Source organism: Ornithodoros turicata, chromosome 1, assembly GCF_037126465.1.
Source record: "Ornithodoros turicata isolate Travis chromosome 1, ASM3712646v1, whole genome shotgun sequence".
NCBI classification, from domain to species: Eukaryota; Metazoa; Arthropoda; class Arachnida; order Ixodida; family Argasidae; genus Ornithodoros; species Ornithodoros turicata.
The window spans coordinates 128,705,588-128,724,392 of record NC_088201.1 but is presented as its reverse complement, the minus strand read 5'-3'; the positions used below and the strand labels follow the sequence as shown (position 1 = coordinate 128,724,392).

The 18,805-nt window shown below is 43.6% G+C and overlaps 1 protein-coding gene and 1 long non-coding RNA gene across 2 annotated transcripts in view; one reads left to right on the top strand and one right to left on the bottom strand.

Moving 5' to 3' along the window:
- The window catches only part of LOC135368854 (venom metalloproteinase antarease TserMP_A-like), a 93,501-nt gene that overhangs the window by 74,283 nt on the left and 413 nt on the right, over nucleotides 1-18,805 (top strand). The window lies entirely within an intron of this gene.
- On the bottom strand, nucleotides 8,487-9,334 carry LOC135368847 (uncharacterized). The gene is made up of 2 exons (XR_010414882.1): nucleotides 9,278-9,334; nucleotides 8,487-8,659 (listed from the first exon to the last, which is right to left on the bottom strand). It is a non-coding gene; the product is annotated as an uncharacterized LOC135368847 (long non-coding RNA).

The following is an 18,805-nucleotide window of genomic DNA, read 5'->3' as shown; positions in this document are numbered from 1 at the left end:
CACGTTTTTAATGGAAAGGAAGTAGAATACCCGTAGACATGCATATAGTCCCAGGATATCGCAATCAAGATAGACAATCCCACAATATCCCATTAAGGTGCAGAAAGCCGCATATTTAATGAAAAGCATAGGTAATACCCGCACACATCGGAATAGTCCCACATTATTGTAAGCAAGGTTGACAGTCTCACAGTCTCACTGTATCCCATTACGGTACAGAAACCCGTATTTTTAATGAAAACCATGGGTAAAATCCGTAGACATGGGAATAGTCCCACAATACCACAATCCAGATTGACCGTCCCACAGTATCCCATTATGGTGCAGAAACCCGCAATATTAATGAATAGCATGTGCAATACCCGTAGACATGAGAATTGTCTCAAAATACCCTAATCAAGGTTGACAGGCCCGCAGTATCCCATTAGTGCAAAAACTCGTGTTTTTAATGAAAAAGCACGGGGAATACCCATAGACATGCTTATTGTCCCAGGATATCGTAATCAAGATTGCCAGTCCCACAGTATCCCATTACAGTGCAGAAACCCACATATTTAATGAACAGCATGGGTAATACCCGCACACATGGGAATAGTTCCACAATATCCTAAACCAGATAGACAATCCCACAGTATCCCGCTATACTCCAGAAACCTGCATTTTGAATGAAAAGCATGGGAATACCCATAGACATGGAAATAGTCCCACAATATCGTAATGAAGATCTGCAGTCCCACAGTATCCTATTACAGTGCAGAAACCGGCATATCTAATGAAAAGCATGGACATGGGCATGCAGAAACCCGCATATCTAATGGAAAGCATGGGAAAAGCATATCTGTACACATGGGAATAGTCCCACAATATCGTAATCCATATACACAGTCCCACAGTATTCCATTACAATGCAGAAACACATGTTTTTAATAAAAGCAGATGTAATATCTGTAGATATGGAAGTAGTCCTACAATATCACAATCCAGATTGGCAGTCCCACAGTATCCCGTTACAGTTCAGAAACCCACGTTTTTAATGAAGACCATGGGTAATAGTACTGGTAGACATGGAAATTATCCCACTATACCGTAATCCAGATTGACAGTCCCACAGTATCCCATTATGGTGCAGAAACCCACAATATTAGTGAAAAGCATGTGCAATACGCATACACATGGAAATTGTCCAAAAATACACAAAAAAAGTCACGTAGCCCACACATAGTCACTTGGATTAAATTACATGAGAAACTGATTAAATTATGTGAAATGAGGATTAAAAATAATGAAAGGAGGATTACGATGGCAAATGGATTAAATGTCATGGTATAAGGATTAAAATGTACTACAAGAGGATTAATAACGCCGGAAAAAGCTGTAGGTTATCGTGCAGCTTGCGCGCGCGCCTGTAGGTTACTCGCGGTGGCTGAGGCTAAATTTGTCCCATATGCTCCGATTGAAGAAGGATACTATGGTGACGGTTGAGTATACTGTTAACGCTTGGAATATTGCTGCTAAATGTTAAGATGAGGATTACGGAACCATTATCTAACATGCGTTTGTGGCTTTGCGATCAGATTTGCGGGATTTGTTTAGTGCGTCGTCAACTAAGCTGGGTGGAAATAGACGACTGATGAATGTTTACTTAAGTTCAGCTAGATTTCTGTCCAAGTCACCGTCACTGGAACAGATGTGCCTGTGTCGAAGTGCTTGGCTGTAAAGGATGACAAGTTTAGTATGACGCGGGTGACAGCCATTAAATTCTAGATACTTTTGAGAGCCCGTAGGTTTACGGAACAGGGGTCGGATTCACAAAGAGCTCGTGCGACGGAGTGTATCGTATCTCCGTCGTACCGGAAAGTTACGACGAAGTGCAGATTCATGAAGGGCGCGCGTCGCAAAATCTTCGCAGCTTACGGCGGAATCCTGCGAGAGCTCCCGAGCAGTCTTACGAACAAAGATGGCGGCGTATTTGGCAGCGGTGGACTTGGAGACGGCAAACAAGGACTCTGTAATACACGCCAACGCATTGCACTTTGCAACAGAACCTTCGAGACCATCCTCGAAGTGACATTGAGGCACTTTTTTGCTTGGTGACCTTCAACAAATGCTTCAACTTTGTGCTCCGTAAAATCGGGTCGCAGGGATTTTTCAAGCATCCCCAACACCCCCGCTAAGACACCCCCAACACCCCTCCAAATTGTCTGCAAGAAAGGTAAAAGAAGCCATAAAATCTGCAAAACTGGGCGCCACACACCGCTTACAAAACACCCTCCCCCACCTCCTCCCCGAGACGAACATAGTGGGAATATATTTGCTGTGTTTGAACTTGCAAGTAGTGCTTAGCGTCAAATTCGAAGTTGTTATTTTTCAGAATAAGATTGAGAAATGTGCATAGGTTACACGGATCGTAGGAGGTATCAGAGTATTTTGAAAACGCCCTTTCAGCTGCAGCAATGCCATCTTTGTGGGGGATGTTAGTATATAGAGAGGAAACTTCTAGCGTGACTAGCAAACCGGAAGAAGGAGGCTGACATTCACTTAAAACCTGAAGAAAGTGATTGGTATCCTTAACGTACGATGGTAGTTTAGGAGTTATGTCTTTAGGAAGGCGGTCAACAAAGCTTGAAATGTTCTCGGTAGCTGTACCGTTACATGAAACTATTGGGCGCCCTGGATTTCGAGGTTTATGGGTTTTAGAGAGAATATAAAACCTGCCCGCTGGGGGGTCTTTGGGGAGTAGATAGTCGTACAGGGTGGAATCTTTTTACTTCGTTTTAGATCTTTTAGACTGCAGGTAATATGAGCCATAATTTCCTGTGTAGATTCAGCCCAGAGATGTTTGTGGAACGATGTGCAAGATAATTGCCGGATGGCTTCGTTAATGTAATTTTGTTTGTCCATTACTACAATTGCACCACCTTTATCAGCTTTTTAAATGACTATGTCACTGCGGTCCCGAAGGTCAGAAGGCTGCGCTGCTCAACCGGCGTTAAATTTGGCTTTGATTTGCTCTTGCATGACTTATTGTAAGCGTTAACGACATCTTTTTGAACTGCATGGATGTACATGTCCAGAGCCCTACCACGGTTAGCCTCTGGCGTAAAGTTGGATAGCGGTTTAAATGGGTTGGAATCTGATTTAGGTTTCTCATGTAAGTATTCCTTCAGACGTAGACGGCGGGCGAAATTATCAAAGTCCAGATAAAGTTGGTATTCATCTACCTTGTTGCTATTGGGGCAGAATGAGAGGCCACGGCTGAGTAGTGAGATTTCCGAATCGGTAAGTTCGTGGACACGATCAATTAACGATATTATGGGACTCTTGGGGTAGCATCTCCGCAGATGAGGCTGCTGGATTGGGATCTGTTTTTCTAGCAAGCAGATGATGATTTTGCGATGGCGTATTGGTTGTACATGCATTACTTATATGACCACAGTCCTGAGCTGACACACTGGGTTCAAGCTTAACTCGGGTATTAACGTTCTCCCTGACTAACCTCTTCCGCTTAGCATTGAGAATTGCCTCTTTCCTTTCTTTTGCGTATTGTACTAATTCTAACTGGTGGTTGTCTGTTAAGACTTAAGACAGACACAATCGAGTTTTCGCCTGCTGGGATGATTGGTCTATGGCGTACTCACAATGGGATATAATCACGTCGAGTAACACGGCAAAAGCATTGTTGAACATCTCATTCCACTTATTCTGATGTGCAGATTTTAGGGGAAACGTGGGTTTAAGGTTAATGGCGAGACCCTTGGGAATTTCGCCCTGATCTTTGTAGAGTTGTACAGGGGCGCAAAGGGAATTAGAGCGTGCTGATTTATCGGCTAGCTTACGAAATTTAAGGAAAGCTTGCGCACTTGGGGGAGGTTCACTTTCAGAAGGAGAAGAGGTACGCTTACTGGCGGTTAGTCAGTCCATCGTCGATGGTCTTGTATTCTGCCATCGTCGTTCCAGGGCAGCTGCTTCTTGAGGGGTAGGCCACACTGGATCCGGGACAGCAGTCACGTTGGGTCGGCGTGATGGTAGGAGCCGTCGAAGTCGTGGAAGCAGGTCCAGCAGGTGTCGGCTGATCATCCTAACTCCCTCGAAGTTTGGATGGAGGCCGTCAGCTGCAAGGACATGGGTTGGTCGTCGTGGGTGGAATCCGTGGTACAGGTAGCAGAGACCGGTCGAGTTCCGGAAAAGGTGGACCAATCGGCGGTTGAAGTCGAAGGCCCGCGGGTTGCACTAGAACTCCCTTCGCTTGTCAATGAAATGGCGGCATCTGTTATGAGAGTGAGGGAGCACTAACGTACAAACCGTCATTTCAATTCCACCACTGGCCCGGATCTTGCTGAGGAGTCGCTGGTAGTGGGAGAATGCCTCCTGTGGGTCCAAAAGTGGCATATCGTTGGTTCCACAGTGTAGAACCACGACACGCACACTTAGTGGCAGCAAGTCTACTTCTTCCAGGAAATCCATGATCTTTCCTCCGCTGCCGGATGCAAACATCGTTGGCATCAGTCGAGACCTGGGTTTAAAATGATGATGTAAGTATTTGGACTGAGAGTCTCCAAGAACAGCAATGGTAACAGATTAGGCGAAACATAACATAAGATATCCAGGAAGAGGAACGTAACAGGAAGATATTCACACTGATGCATACAGTACAGACTTCGAGATATACAGTACATAGCACTAAAATAAAAAAAAATAAAAAAATCTGTACAACTTCACGTGCTTCTGAGTGAGCACAAGAGAAGAGTTTTGAAAACGTTTAAATGGGAGTTAAAGATATCAACAGAGGAGTGAATTGCGTTTGTCATTTGAATACGTACGATCGGATTTGCAGGCATATGATGGGATAAGTACAAAATATTCGTATGTAGGGTTACATTGACAGGTACGGCGATATGAAGCTGATGTAATAAAGAGGGTGTAACGAGAAAACTGTGTAAGATCTTATAACAGAGCATAATATCATGAAAACGGCGTCGCGTTGAGAGTGGTTGGAGGTTAAGAAATAACATTATCTCTCTATAGACATACATTCTACAGTGAGGGCTTTTTCTTAGAAATACGCTATGTACAATATGTAGAAATTTCTACTGGACAGATTCAATCAGTGACGAATCAGTCCAGGAAAGAGAGTTCCACACTGGAGACGCGTATTCCAGTCGCGGTAAAATTAAAGAACGATACAGGTGTAGGAATACACAGTGTGTGGAACAAATTTTGCATATGTATGTGAGCAAGCCAAGAACTTTGAGAGGTGAAGAACGTACATAAGAGACATGATGATGAAAACGCAGCTGGGAGTCGAAAACGACCCCCAAATCCTTCAGTACATCGACACGCTTGATGGCATCGGAACACATGTATGTATTGCATATTAGGTTAGTTTTTCTTGAGTAGGTCACATGTTTCATCTTCAATGGATTAATAGTCATCCCATCTTTAGAGCACCATTCAACCACAGAAGAAACGTCAGTTTGTAGCTTATGAACGTCATTTGGGTCGTGGATAACTTTAAATATCTTCACGTCATCGGCGTACTGAAGAACATGAGAATGACGAATATGCCCAGCTAAGTCATTATTAAAGACATTGAAAAGTAGCAGCCCCGAAATTGAGCCTTGAGGAACACCGGAAGGGGGAAAGTAAGGAGAAGAAAAGGCACCGTGCACCTTTACGCCACAGCGTCTGTTACTCAGAAACGAAAGGAAGAAAGCAATGAGGGCGTTCCCGAGACCAGTCATATGAAGTTTGTGAAGTAAAATAGTATGGTCCATCATTTCAAATGCTTTTGAAATGTTGAAATAAATTGAATCTACTTGTCCTCGTGCTGAGACACAAGGAGCCACAATGGACATAAACGATACAAAATTGGTGACAGTGGATCTGCCTGGCATGATGTTGTTGCTCACATATTTGCGACTTGAGAAAAGAAAACGTGCGATCATAGATGATCTGCTCAAACACCTTTGAAAACGCGCACAGTAGACTGACAGGACGATAGTTTGACACATTTAAAGGATCGCCGGACTTGTGGACTGGGGCGACAACCGAAGTTTTCCAACAGGCGGGAAACACAGACTCACGTAGAGACAGGTTGAATACATGAAGGAGGACGGGTGTATGGAGGTCAGAGTAGGCTTAAACGAGTACTGCAGGAATTATATCGACCCCTGGGGTCAGAATAGGTTTTAGATTCCGAATAGCTGCGATGACCTCCTCGTGGGACACTGCTATACAAGGAAGGTGATAAGATGTGTTGCACATGGAGCTGTGTGCTACCGCGTTTATATATTGAAGAAAAATGTGTAGCGAAGAGCTGAGACATCGAGCTTGAGTTAGAAGATACCCCACCGTTAGTGTTCAAAGTGCATAGACTGTTTTCGTTTTTAGAAAGACGCACGTGTCTCCAAAATTGTTTAGGGTTACTCTAATAGCCATAATAATGCTTTACATCACCAGGCAAATGCGGTCAGAGCGACGCCACGGTGGTCAGTCTGTGGATTAATTTTGACTACCTGGGGGTTCTTTAGCGTGCGCTAAATGCTCAACACGCAGCACACGGGAAGACGGCCTGTCAGAGGAACTTGTACCCGCCACCAATTTGCCTGCGTCCTCGGCTAGGTTTGAACCCGTCAACGTGAAGTTCGTATGCGAACAGGGTACAAACTGAGCCACCGAGGCCAGTCGAACCGATACGTGCTGAAGTCTAAATAACGAAAGTGAGCATCTATGGGGAATTCATTTGGGCTTCTGTGCCAGTGGCACCTCTTGTAGTAAGTGGATGTAACTGAGGAGGCCGCTATACAAAATGCACAGTGAACAAAGTTTTCGTGGGAGTAGTATAGTGCCGTTACACACAACGACATCCTTTTTCTAATCTAGTTCTAATTCAATTGTAATCCAGGTCAAGCCACTTCGAAGTCCTCTCGTTGGTTGCTCACAGCTTCAGCCCCTTCACGCTGATTGATCGATCCAGGCTCCATCCCTTCATCGTGATCCATTCAATTTCTATGTGATTCGCTACCGTTCATTGCCACCACGTCAGGTCACTCGCCCAAGAACACAGACGGTCCCCAGGACGTCCTCACAGTGTCATCGTGTCCCCGTCCTTCGGTCGATTTGTATTCGCAGAATGTCCTGAGGTTGACACTCGCGGATTGTCCGTGAAGAGTCATTCAAGTAATGCTGTGGCAGTCCTGGCAGGTAGCTCAAGGGACGAGAAATGCCACCTTGTTCCATTTTCCTGCTAAGACTGCAAATATTGAGTGACACATTTGTTTTGCTTTCTGGGCCGATCCCAGGGGCTGAATGACATTCGTCAGAAGAGACGCTCCCCTCCAAAAAGGCGCAAAGGCACCTTGATACTTAAAGCATTTACCGAGGAAAAGACAGAAAAGCGCGACTCTGTAGCAGTGCTTTTGACTTTTGAAGGTCCTACCCGGATGTCTCAAACCAAAGGAGTAAGAAACATAGACTTCGCATTGCTTGCGAGTTGACACTTAAAGCAATTCATCGCTTGAGTAGTGTGTGTTTGCTAAATGTAATTAAACTTCAATGGCTCACCCTTTGTTTGGTGTCGGAGGAGAGTAGTACTCTCGAACCTATGGAGGATCGCGTAACAAGCAATGAACAGTGTCTGATTTTTGTTTGGAAGGGGATTCTAGTACCTTTCGAAGTGGGTTTGTCGGCCGGTTTGTCGGCAGACTTATTATTTTTCTTTCGTTTCCCCCCCTTCTAGATTTCTGTGTTTTTAAGTCACCGCGCTTATTTCCGTTATGGAAAGACTTCACTTTGTGCGGCAGTTTGTCAATATGAATCAGTGAAATCAGTGAAACAGTTGTCAAGACTCTGTGTGATTTGTGACAAAAACAAATAAGGTACAATAAAACGATGCTAGGTTATGTCCCTGCTGCGCCATCACACTCTCCTACATCGGTCCTTGGTGACCTCCTAGGGACAACCAAAAGAATATCGTAAGGGCATGTGAGAGCCCATTTTAACACTTGAGGGATACCCTGAGGACCGATTTCGCCCTCCTGCGGACGTCCTGCCTGTCCTGGTATGATAACCGTAGGATATCCCAGGGATGACTGTGTTCTTAGGGTCACCCATAGCCACCAAAATGGTCTTTTCTATTCATTTCTAAGTTTGCTCATGGGCTCCCAAATTGCTCACCTGTCTATTGGTCTGGGGATGGTCACTTCTATTCATTTCTAAGCTTAGTGATTGGCTCAGGATGCTATTGGCTACCTCTCATACATGCTGATACACTCATTGGTGATTCCTACTCATTGATTACTCAGTCACTCAAGTTCAACTGCTTATTGGTTCCTAATTCCTGCTAGTTCATATACAATGATTTGTTGGTCAATTGAGTTAATTTCTGGGCAAGTTCACAGCCCACCAAGTTGCTTAGTCATCCAGAATGCCTTTGCGTTAGTCCTGGATGACTCTCGGCAATGGTTGGGGCACAAAAACACAGGAAATAGTTTTCAACGTTTATTGAGTACGTCATGACTGTCTTTGAGATATTGTAGTTCTCCTTAGCACACTTCCAGGCACACTGAACATTTCCGCTCGCATCCATGGCATTTTTTGCATTAGAACTATGCGGATCACCCAGGCATTCGTCCTTCTCCGTCCACGGACCAGAGTCAAACTGCACGAGAAAACAGTATGTGACAGAAGCATTAAGTCTCTTCCTGCACAACTTCTGAAGAGATGAAAGAACATTATGAGCTTCACTATCTAGATCACCCATTTAAACTTTCCAGACTTATTCGACTTCTTTTGACATCCAGATGGTGTACATACACTGCTTCTTTCCAACGATTGACACTTGTTCATTCGATAAGCTTGTGTGATTGAACAAGGTATCACGCTTGCCTCGGGTGCCTCGAACTTGGCCCCAACATGAAAAAGTGTTGTCCATTACGCGTGCCCCCCTGACACACAGACAGCATGTCTGTGCTTTCTTTGTCTGCTGTTAGAGGAGAAGGGTCCATCTAGCTTCCCAAAGAGCATATGGAACGAGAAGAAACCCGGTGACGTCATAAGAGCTCAAGAACGGAGCACGTTTTGGGCCAGCTTTACGATAATTTTTTGACAAGTTAGCCTTCTCCCAGGAGGCCGAGATTATTTATACTCATAAACTACTGTATGGAGGTTCACTTTACGTAAAAATTCGAAGCTGACCTGTGTTCATTGCTTAACTAAGCGATCGAGAATATCGCTCATTTGTCAAAAATTACACTTTTCAGATAGCATTTTCACATACCTGAGGTCGTCTGGTAAGTGAAGCAAGTCGTGCCACTTGGAGGAGAGACCCTCTCCTATAACATATTGAAAATATACAGGTGTATTCTTCCTTACACGAGAAAAATTTTTTTTGCCTTATCATACAGTGCTTGCAGCTCATTTGTTAGGTGAGGTCGTCTAGGAAATAAAAAGTGATACCTTAGTTTCCCTCCTTTGAAAAAAGACCCTCTCTTTTACCATTTCGAAAATCTGTAGATGGATTTGAATGTGACGTAACAGTCTCTGGAATTTCCTGGGTTTTCCTCAGACGCTGTTAGACATATGTCGGCACAGTTCCCTTAGGGACGTACATTTCCCCAGCGTGTTAGACATGACATTGCACACCTCTGTGAGGTCGACAACTGTGAGCTCATTCAGCAGTACCACCGCCACCAAAATTCATTGGAAACCATTTGTTATGATCTCGTGCGCATTTCTCCCGCAACAGAAAGCAAAAAATGAAAATGCAGAGCTGTACACACAAAGTCCTTGTTTCACTGGAAATAGACGTTTTTACAGCATGTACCTGAATACGAGATTCAGGGTCTAAGCAATACTACCTATTGATGCCCTGAATGGAGCATGCCTAATTGTGCTCCATGTTCAGTGCCATGAGTCAGGCAATCAGTAATGAAGACAAAGCTGCTTCCAAGAGGCGGGTGTGAGTACTCGCAGTACTCTGAGTACTAGCAAAACTAACAGTAGAAGGCGAATTTCCTTCAAAAGCTGATATGGTACCTTACAGATGGGATGTAAATGCGCTGACGATTTTTTTCCCTTTAAGGAAAAAATATACATGTAGACTTTGTAAATGTTATAAGAGAGGACTTCTTCCGTAAAGGCACACTTATTTTGCTTTTTAAACGACCTCAACTAACGAATAAGTTTATTTATTTATTTATTTGAAAGATACTGCCGGCCATCTCTTGATGGCCATGGCAGATGAGGTGAGTACACTACATACAACACATACAACATACAGCTATACACAGTGCAAAATGTCAAGTGTTAAACATCTGAAGTCAAGAAAGAAAGTTAGTCTACAAGACCTTGTAAAAACTGGGTTGGTGATGAAATTTGTGTAAGACAAGAGGGCAATTTGTTCCATTCTCGTACAGTACGAGGAAAAAAAGAAAATTTAAACACATCTTTATTGCAACAAAACTCACGGATTAATTTACTATGTTTCAGTCTTGTGGATCGGCTCGAATTGTAAGTTAAGTAATCGTAGAACTTGAGTTCATTAGTACCACTAACTATATCGTGCAAAAGCTTGAGACGCCGAATTTTCCTTCGTTGAGCCAAGGTTGGCAAACCAGATTTAGCATAGAGTGAAGTCGAGGATGTGTGCTGACCATATGCATTATATATAAATCGAAGGGCTTTTTTCTGCACAGATTCTAGCATGTTAGTATGCGTCTGTACGTAGGGATCCCAAAGAATATCCGCGTACTCTAAAATTGGCCGCACTAACGTAGTGTAAGCCGTCAGCTTCGTTGCAGACGTACAGTGGCGCATCGTCCTCCTTAGTGACCAAAGTTTACGGGATGCTTTGGTGGCAACTTGTTCAACATGCTCGGCCCAGCTTAGGTTTGATGCTATTGACACACCAAGGTATTTTTGGTTCTCCACTTTACTCAACACAGTAGTGTTAATGCTATACGGAAAGGACAATGACGTTTTCTTCGTTGTAACACACATGAACACGCACTTTTTCACATTGAGCTCCATCTGCCACATTTCACACCACGTAACAATAGATTGCAGACAGTTGTTTAATTTGACTTGGTCGTTAGTACTGTTTATACTAGAATACAAAATGCAATCATCAGCAAAGAAACGACACTGGATTCCCGGAATGGCGATGCAGAGGTCATTTATAAAAATTAGAAACAACAACGGTCCAAGCACGGACCCCTGTGGTACTCCGGAGAGAACTGCCAAGGAATGCCAATGGGCTCCACCAACACTCACGAACTGCTTACGATTAGTAAGATAGGAGTGAAACCATTGCAGTATACGATCATTACTTATTATGTATTTCAATTTATACAACAGCTTAGTGTGCGAAACTCTGTCGAATGCCTTTGATAGATCTAAAAACACAACGTCCGTTTGACCACCTTTGTCTACAACAGAGGCAAAGTCATGAACTATGTGTACAAGTTGCGTAACTGTTGAGTAACCTCGCCTAAAGCCGTGCTGCTCTTTCACCAAGAAATCACTTTCTTCCAAAACGCTAATTATGTGTTTAAAGACAATATGTTCCAGAACTTTGCTACTAGTACTTAGTAGTGATACCGGCCTGTAGTTAGTAATGTTTGATTTATCACCACTTTTAAATATTGGTGCCACTTTGGCTAACTTCCAGTCAGACGGGATTTGACCCGATCTTAAACTGGATTGGTAAATGATACAAAGAAACTTTGAACACCACTCTGCATACCGCTGTAAAAAAACATTGGGTATCCCGTCTGGACCACACGCCTTCTTCGTGTCCAGCCGGAGGAGCCTATCTAAGACACCCTCTGTGAACACTTCGACATCGCTCAGACCAAAGCAGGTAGAAGAGAAAGGTGGTTCTGTACAGTCGTCGTTGGTGTACACAGAGGCAAACCACCCGTTGAATTCATCCGCGATTCTCGCGCCGTCGACAACTGCCCAGGTGGGTCAAGCTGCCGTAAAATCAGCGTCAAACAGCGGAGGCTGCCATCTTGTGGAACGCAGTTGCCAGACCCGGAAACCCGAAGTTCGCCAGTTACGGCGGCAAAAAACGCCGCTGTTGTCTCTTTGTCATATTTGCTTAAACAAACGAATTTCTTGAAAAAGGATGCAGTAAACAGGTAAAAGCTAGTAATAACTAACCCATGTTGCCTTGGACATTCTTAGCGATTGTTGTAACGCTCGCATTGTAACGCATGCACAAGCTAGAATGATAGTTTCGGTTTCGTGGTTGCAGGTTTTGGCGTGCTACATATCTATCATATGCAGGCACATCTGGAACTACATATTGAGCCAAAGTCTGTCTGAAATTTTTTTGATACACTTGCAAAGGAGGGGGAGGATGGAACGTTCAACACTCCGCATTACAATACTGCTAAGGGTAAAACCTAATTGATAAATGCAGACGTCCAAAGACCACGAAATGTGACCACACCTCGATGGCATAATCCTGATGTGAAGCCTCCATGGACCAGAGAGAAGGCATAGCAAAAAAAGAAAAACAAGACATCTACCAAAACGTTACATATCATTGACATGATGCTTCCTCTTTTCCTCTATCGTGATTACTCAAGCGGCTCAGTTCTGAGGTACAGCAGTGACGAACTCTCACCCTCTTCCTGCACCAAAACGAGTAGCCTATAGTAAGCGTATATTGGTATGATGGTTGATCACAGTGGGAACAGCATACTTCTGATTATGGAAAGCAGTCTCAATATAGCTTATCCCTCCTTATTGGAGAAAATCTTCACTGTGATGAGCATACATACAGGCAAAGCGCATATGTTGCTTTGCAACCACTTGTCATCAGTGCATTTTAGATTTTCGTATAGAGACAACGCTTCGGTAGTGCACAAGTGAGATATTTTACTGAAGGCACAGTGAGCGTGATTTGAAAGTTCCTCGGAACGACGTGCCAGTCAGGCACAGGTAACGAGCATGGTACATGACAGAGCTCATGCCAGATATGTTGTACATGTCCATACATAAACAAATTTTACTTCAAGGCAATAAGTAGTTACGTCCAGCACAGTAATGCCACTATGTGTGCACACATTTTGTGTACGCAATGACGGTGTTCCACATTTCACTTCTATCAAGTAGGAAGAGTTTGTGTGGAAAAAGCAACAAGCATATGGGTGGGTGAATATGAATTTTGCAGATATTAGTAACGTGTGATACGAACCATTTACTTATCTTTTACAGCTGCACAGATTTCTTAATTGTATGAATGCCTCAACTCATGTGAAAGCGAAGCAAACAAATTTTGTTAAGAAATCTATAATCAGTGATCTACAACAAAGTAAACTTCATTTGTGCATATGATTTGTGAACGTAATCACTGTTTCACATCTTACGTCTAATATAGTTAAAAACGATAAAACCCCCTGCGCAGGAAAAGACGAGAACAGAACACAAAAACGATGAGGACACCGCACTGAACTGCCAACCAAAGAATTTTTATTTTGTGAAACGAAGCCTTAAATACATGAGACGTCCTCTCCCCCTCATGTTGGACTTCCTGTTTACACCACAAAGATAAATACAGGGGTTACTGACGCAGTTACTACCTGCTTTTTTTTATCTCATGCACCTCTCAAAAGAGAAGGCTACTTTGTTTTTTAGACCTGAACAAAATTTTTGTTTTTTGGAATTCTGCTTGACATCCCACACATAATGTAAAAACACAGAGACTAGGGAACACGAACGGACAGACACAAACAGGATGTCTTTTCACACAAGTCAAACATGAAGTCAAGTCAAACGACCACAAGTCAAACACGAAGTCACGTTTGTGTCTGTCCCTTCGTGTTCTCTAGTCTCGGGGTTTTTTACATTATGCATCACCTTCACCAGCTCGCTTGCTTCCTAGCCATTTTTTCATTGTCACATCCACATGTCAATAAGTGGTCCCCCAATGCACCGTATCTATTAGAGGTATTAGTTGAATGTTCTTTTAAACGAGTGTTCATGCACCTTTCAATTAAAAAGAACTGAAAAAAAAAAAACCCCAGTGCTTTATCAACCAGCCAAAACACTCGCTCTGTTTATGCACCTTGATGATTCCCCCGATATATACCTTATCACACTTTCGTGGTATAGAGTAAACTATATGAATATGGCATTCTGCAACTTTCTTCCCGTGATCACCAACCAGGCCAAGTTTTAACCGTTTTTCACGTTATATCTAGTCAATCAGGCTTTCTGTTAATTCATGTGAATCACCAATCAATCTCTTTTCATGTTACGTCAATATGCTTGCATATGTGGAGAACTGAAAGGTATATGCTACGTGTGAATAGGAATGTCATCAGACTGGATGGTGGGAAAGGTCTTTTACGATACAGCTAAACACACACCGTCACACACACCCTTTCTTTGAGTGTGGAAGTGGATGACGTGAACGATACGGTTGCAAAAAGAGGTGCATGAAAGCGGTTCCACTTCCAAACCAGACTTTTAAGAGAAAAGTTACATGGTGGTTAAAATTGATTCATGGAGTACTTGCGAGGGATACGAAGTGGTTATGCAACTTGCTTTATCAAATATAACCGATTACCTAATATATATTTGCGAATAATTCCAGTCTATCATTATCATACACTGTGTGTTATTATTCCACAACTCAGTCGCAAAAATATTTGTAGTTACGAATAGCGTTTGAAACAATTTTCATTGGCAAATCTTCGCAACATAGCTTTCAGGGTCGTTGCAGAAGAAAATTGTTTCACAAAGCACTTGTGACAGAAAACATTCTTCACTTCCGAAAGCGAAAACGAAGCTGCCTACTTCAAGTACTGCCGTACATTGGCAATCACAAAACATAATCTGCGCACTAACGAAGAAGTGTTTTGCCAACATACGCAGGACGACGGGCATGAATGTACAAATGTAGTCACTTCTTCGCACAATGTCGTCGTAGAGTTACGCTGGGCACCTTCTTCACCTACATCATCCAAAGCAGCCTCAGCTGGCTGGCGAGCATCACAATATTTAACGAACATCACAGTCCGCAGACACAACTGCACAGAACGCACAAGATCGTACGTCAGCAGTGATTGGAAATACCGTGAACACATCCACACACCCATTGAGGAGCGACGGCAGCCATAACTCACGCTGGATTGGATACGGATTGAAGTGACTATTTTGAGAAATAGCATGCTCGGTGCACATTGTTTGCAGATAATTTCTACTTCGGTACAAGTCTAGGTGGCAGATTTTGCGATGTTGGCAACAACCGTCCCACAAGATGGCGATCCCCGTTGTTTTACGCGGGGAATGGGCCGAAATACATGGCAAGATGGCGACTTTGACCCACCTGCAACTGCCACCCCATTGAGTTTAATCTCTTTATTCTTATTGTCCTTTTCAACCAGATGACTCCAGAACCGTCTTGGATTATGTTTAAGAAAGTTGTGCATAGTAACATTGAAGAAGTGGAAACGAGAACGGCGTACTAGTGAACGCAATTTTTGACGCAGTACCGGGAGTGGGCCTTTGTGCCCTGGATGGAACCTTTCTATCCTATTTATTTTACGTTTCAACTGTAAAATCTCACGCGTTACCCAAAGATTACGCTTCTTCCGCTGCACTGTGCGCAAAGGCACAAACTTTTCGACGCACTCCAGCGCCAAATTCTTAAAGAAAAGCCACCTTTTGTCAACAGAGACTGCGGTATCCTCACAAAACACAACAAATCGGTCAAAAGATTCTTCCAGCATGTTGCAGCAGCATGTCCAGCAGCATGTCCAGCAGCAAGTTGCAGCGGAGTATGTGAAAACAGTGGGCCGTGACGAGAACATATATAGTTACAAAATGACGATCCAGTAATTCATGAAAATCTTTTGTCGCGAAATATTCGCTAGCCATTCCCAGGTAAAGCTCCATGGACCCACCATGGATCATCCCAATGACCAATCTCCCGTTTGGTATACTGATGTCCAACTCGTAGTGGTGCGATCCCCTATTGACGGTGTCTTGAAGAAAGCAACTATTCCAACACCGTTTCCGAGGGGAGACCGCATAGCTTGGAAGAACGTGCCACAACCCCTTAAGCGATCAAGCTCACACTGGATGAAGTCGACCGAATCTCTCTGCTATGAAACACTATCCTGCGAAGAAACATAGTGTCACGACAGTCCAAGTGCACAGGGGATGGCATGTTCCTTATCAAACAAATCTTTCGAATTGCAGCCATGGAATATAAGTGGGCACGCGGCCACTCGTACGGTCTTTCACGTTTACTACGTTGCACAGATCAGAACTGGGACTCGTATTCCGACGTTATTGGTGTCCTGGTTAGGTAAGACTATCTCTAGGCAGTGTCCAGCGGTGATTGTTGGCTTACCTGATTATTAGAACGCAGATCTTCATACCGTTTCTTCTTTCTTTTTCTGCATATTGTTTCGTATACATAAGATGAATAAACGCTTTTGGTCTTGATTTGGGACAGGTTAGAAAGGTTATATATGGTGCATAGAAAGGCATGTTTTGCACAGTGTGACATATTTAGATTCAAAATGCAGGCATGGTGCATCTTTTGCTGTATTCTCGAAGGTCGCGTGCCAGAGCGTCGTCCTTTTTTTTTTTCTTGTAAGGTTTTGCTGCTTTGAATGGAGCTCTTGGTCCTCTTTCATGAACATCTCGGTCAGAATTTAATGTTTTTATATATCGGAGGGGTGGGGCTTCAGCTATAAACCGGAATGCTTCACGAGATACGAAGATTCAGAATCAAGGCAGTGCCAAGCACGCCATACCCAGAAAAATTCGAGATCTTTTGCTACAGCAGCCGATTTTGTTCGCTGCGCGTGCACTTCGCTTTCCTCACTTTCTTCCGCGACGTCTAATTTTATTTTGCGCTCTGGGACACTGCCGAAATCGAAGCGCTCACTTAGATACTTCTTACCTTATGTTGTCTTTTTTCTTGTCTGTCTCTTGTCTTTGTGGTCTTTTTTCTTCTTTTGTTGTACTGGAACAAGGCAGCTTTATTCTACCGTGTCATCCTTTATAGAGTGCTTTTTTCTCAAGTATGTATTATCTGCATTGTTTTCATACTAAGAACAAAGAACAATGTCGCATATATTCAATTCACATTGTTTATAGTACACATTTTGAAGATTTTCGTGCTTACTTACATGCATAATTCACGAGTTTTAGTGCATATTTATTCTCGCTCTACTGTTTACAAAGTGCATGTGTTACCGGGCGTCGAAGGCGTCTTGATTGAGCAACGGTTGTATACAAAAAAGTACTCTGGATGTCGTCGTTCATGGCGTTTCGTCCGACCGTCTGCCTGCCTGTATGGGAGTGTGGGAGAGTGCATTTGTATCGAAGGTCCACGCCTGGGACTTGATATCAACTAACCACCTTTCTCTCATGGATGTGCGAGCGTACTACGGTAGTATGAGCGAAAACCGGAAATACAGTGTTCTGTTTACAGATGTATTTTGGCAGCTCCGCGCATTCTGCGCGCATCAAAATATTGCTAGGCTGTCATGTCCTTGTAAGCACACGACTGAACCGGTCGAATCCCAAGCAGCACAATGTACTGAAAGTCGAGTGCCATAGGGGTGGACGGTATGTGTCTTATGAATGCGCTTTAGTTTCACGAGTCTGTTCAAGGCCTTCTACCTACCCGCCCACCCCTATTCAACTCGACTTTCAGTACATTTTGCTGCTTCCCAGATAACACAAGCCTGTTCCAGGGACGTCTATGGGACGTCCATCTTCGGACTGCATGGACATCCCTGGGACTGCATCATTTTCGTTCGATACCAGTCCGTATGAACTCCTGGTGAAACTCCGAACTATATTTTATGGGGGTTCTAGGGACGTCATGTGGGATCATATCGGCAGCAAGGCAGGACTTGCAATGGATATCTCGCACCTTCTTTTATACCCCACTAATATATTTTTCCTTTTTTACGGCTCCTAACTTTCGGTTGAAAAAGTCTGCATATGCTGTACACGTGTCATATGGCCCATAAAACATATGTCTTTTTGCGCTTCTCACTCTCAAATTCTGTCCCGCGGATGTCCATCGGATATACTTTCATGTAGATATGAATATCTGCAGAATAATGTCGAAACTCCTGTAGCGGGTATACTATGGAGGTCAACCTGGCTGGGCTCCCAACTTCCCACGGACTTCCACCTTGTAGACATAACTGGGCATACGGACGTAAGCAGGCGCTATCTGGGACGCAGCGCGTATCGGTCAAGCGATTGTTACCTTTTTCTTGTTCGGAAGAAAGTATACGCTTTGTAGTAGGGTGTAAAGCGTCTTTGCGCCGCTCTTTTTTAACATCTATTACCGCCGCCTGTGGTTTTGTTTTTTGTTTGTTTTCTGTTGCTCCGCTTTCTTTCCCATGAAGGAAAATAAGAGCGGCGTTCCAAAAAAGAAAAAAAAGCAACAAGAAGCAATTCGACCACTCAGCGGAAAACCTTTGGAAGTGAAGTGGCATTCACTTCCGAACAGAAAGCAGACGCTGCAGATCGGTGTTCTCGCGAGTTTCTACACATTCGAAAGCGCTGTTCGCCTTGAGTCGGAACGAAGGGTGCTATGTCCAAGTTTAAGATTCGATTGCGTACACAAACAACTGTTAGATGAGAAATTGTTTGAAATACCGTCCCGCGTTTCTCTCTCATGCAATACATAATCCATACAGCAAGCATTCCATCACGGAGCTGACTCGGACAGCCCGTCGAACAGCCGTAAGAGGACCGCCTGCGGATATATGACTAAGGATTTCCCTCCATGAATATCTCAGGGGAGTCCCACGGA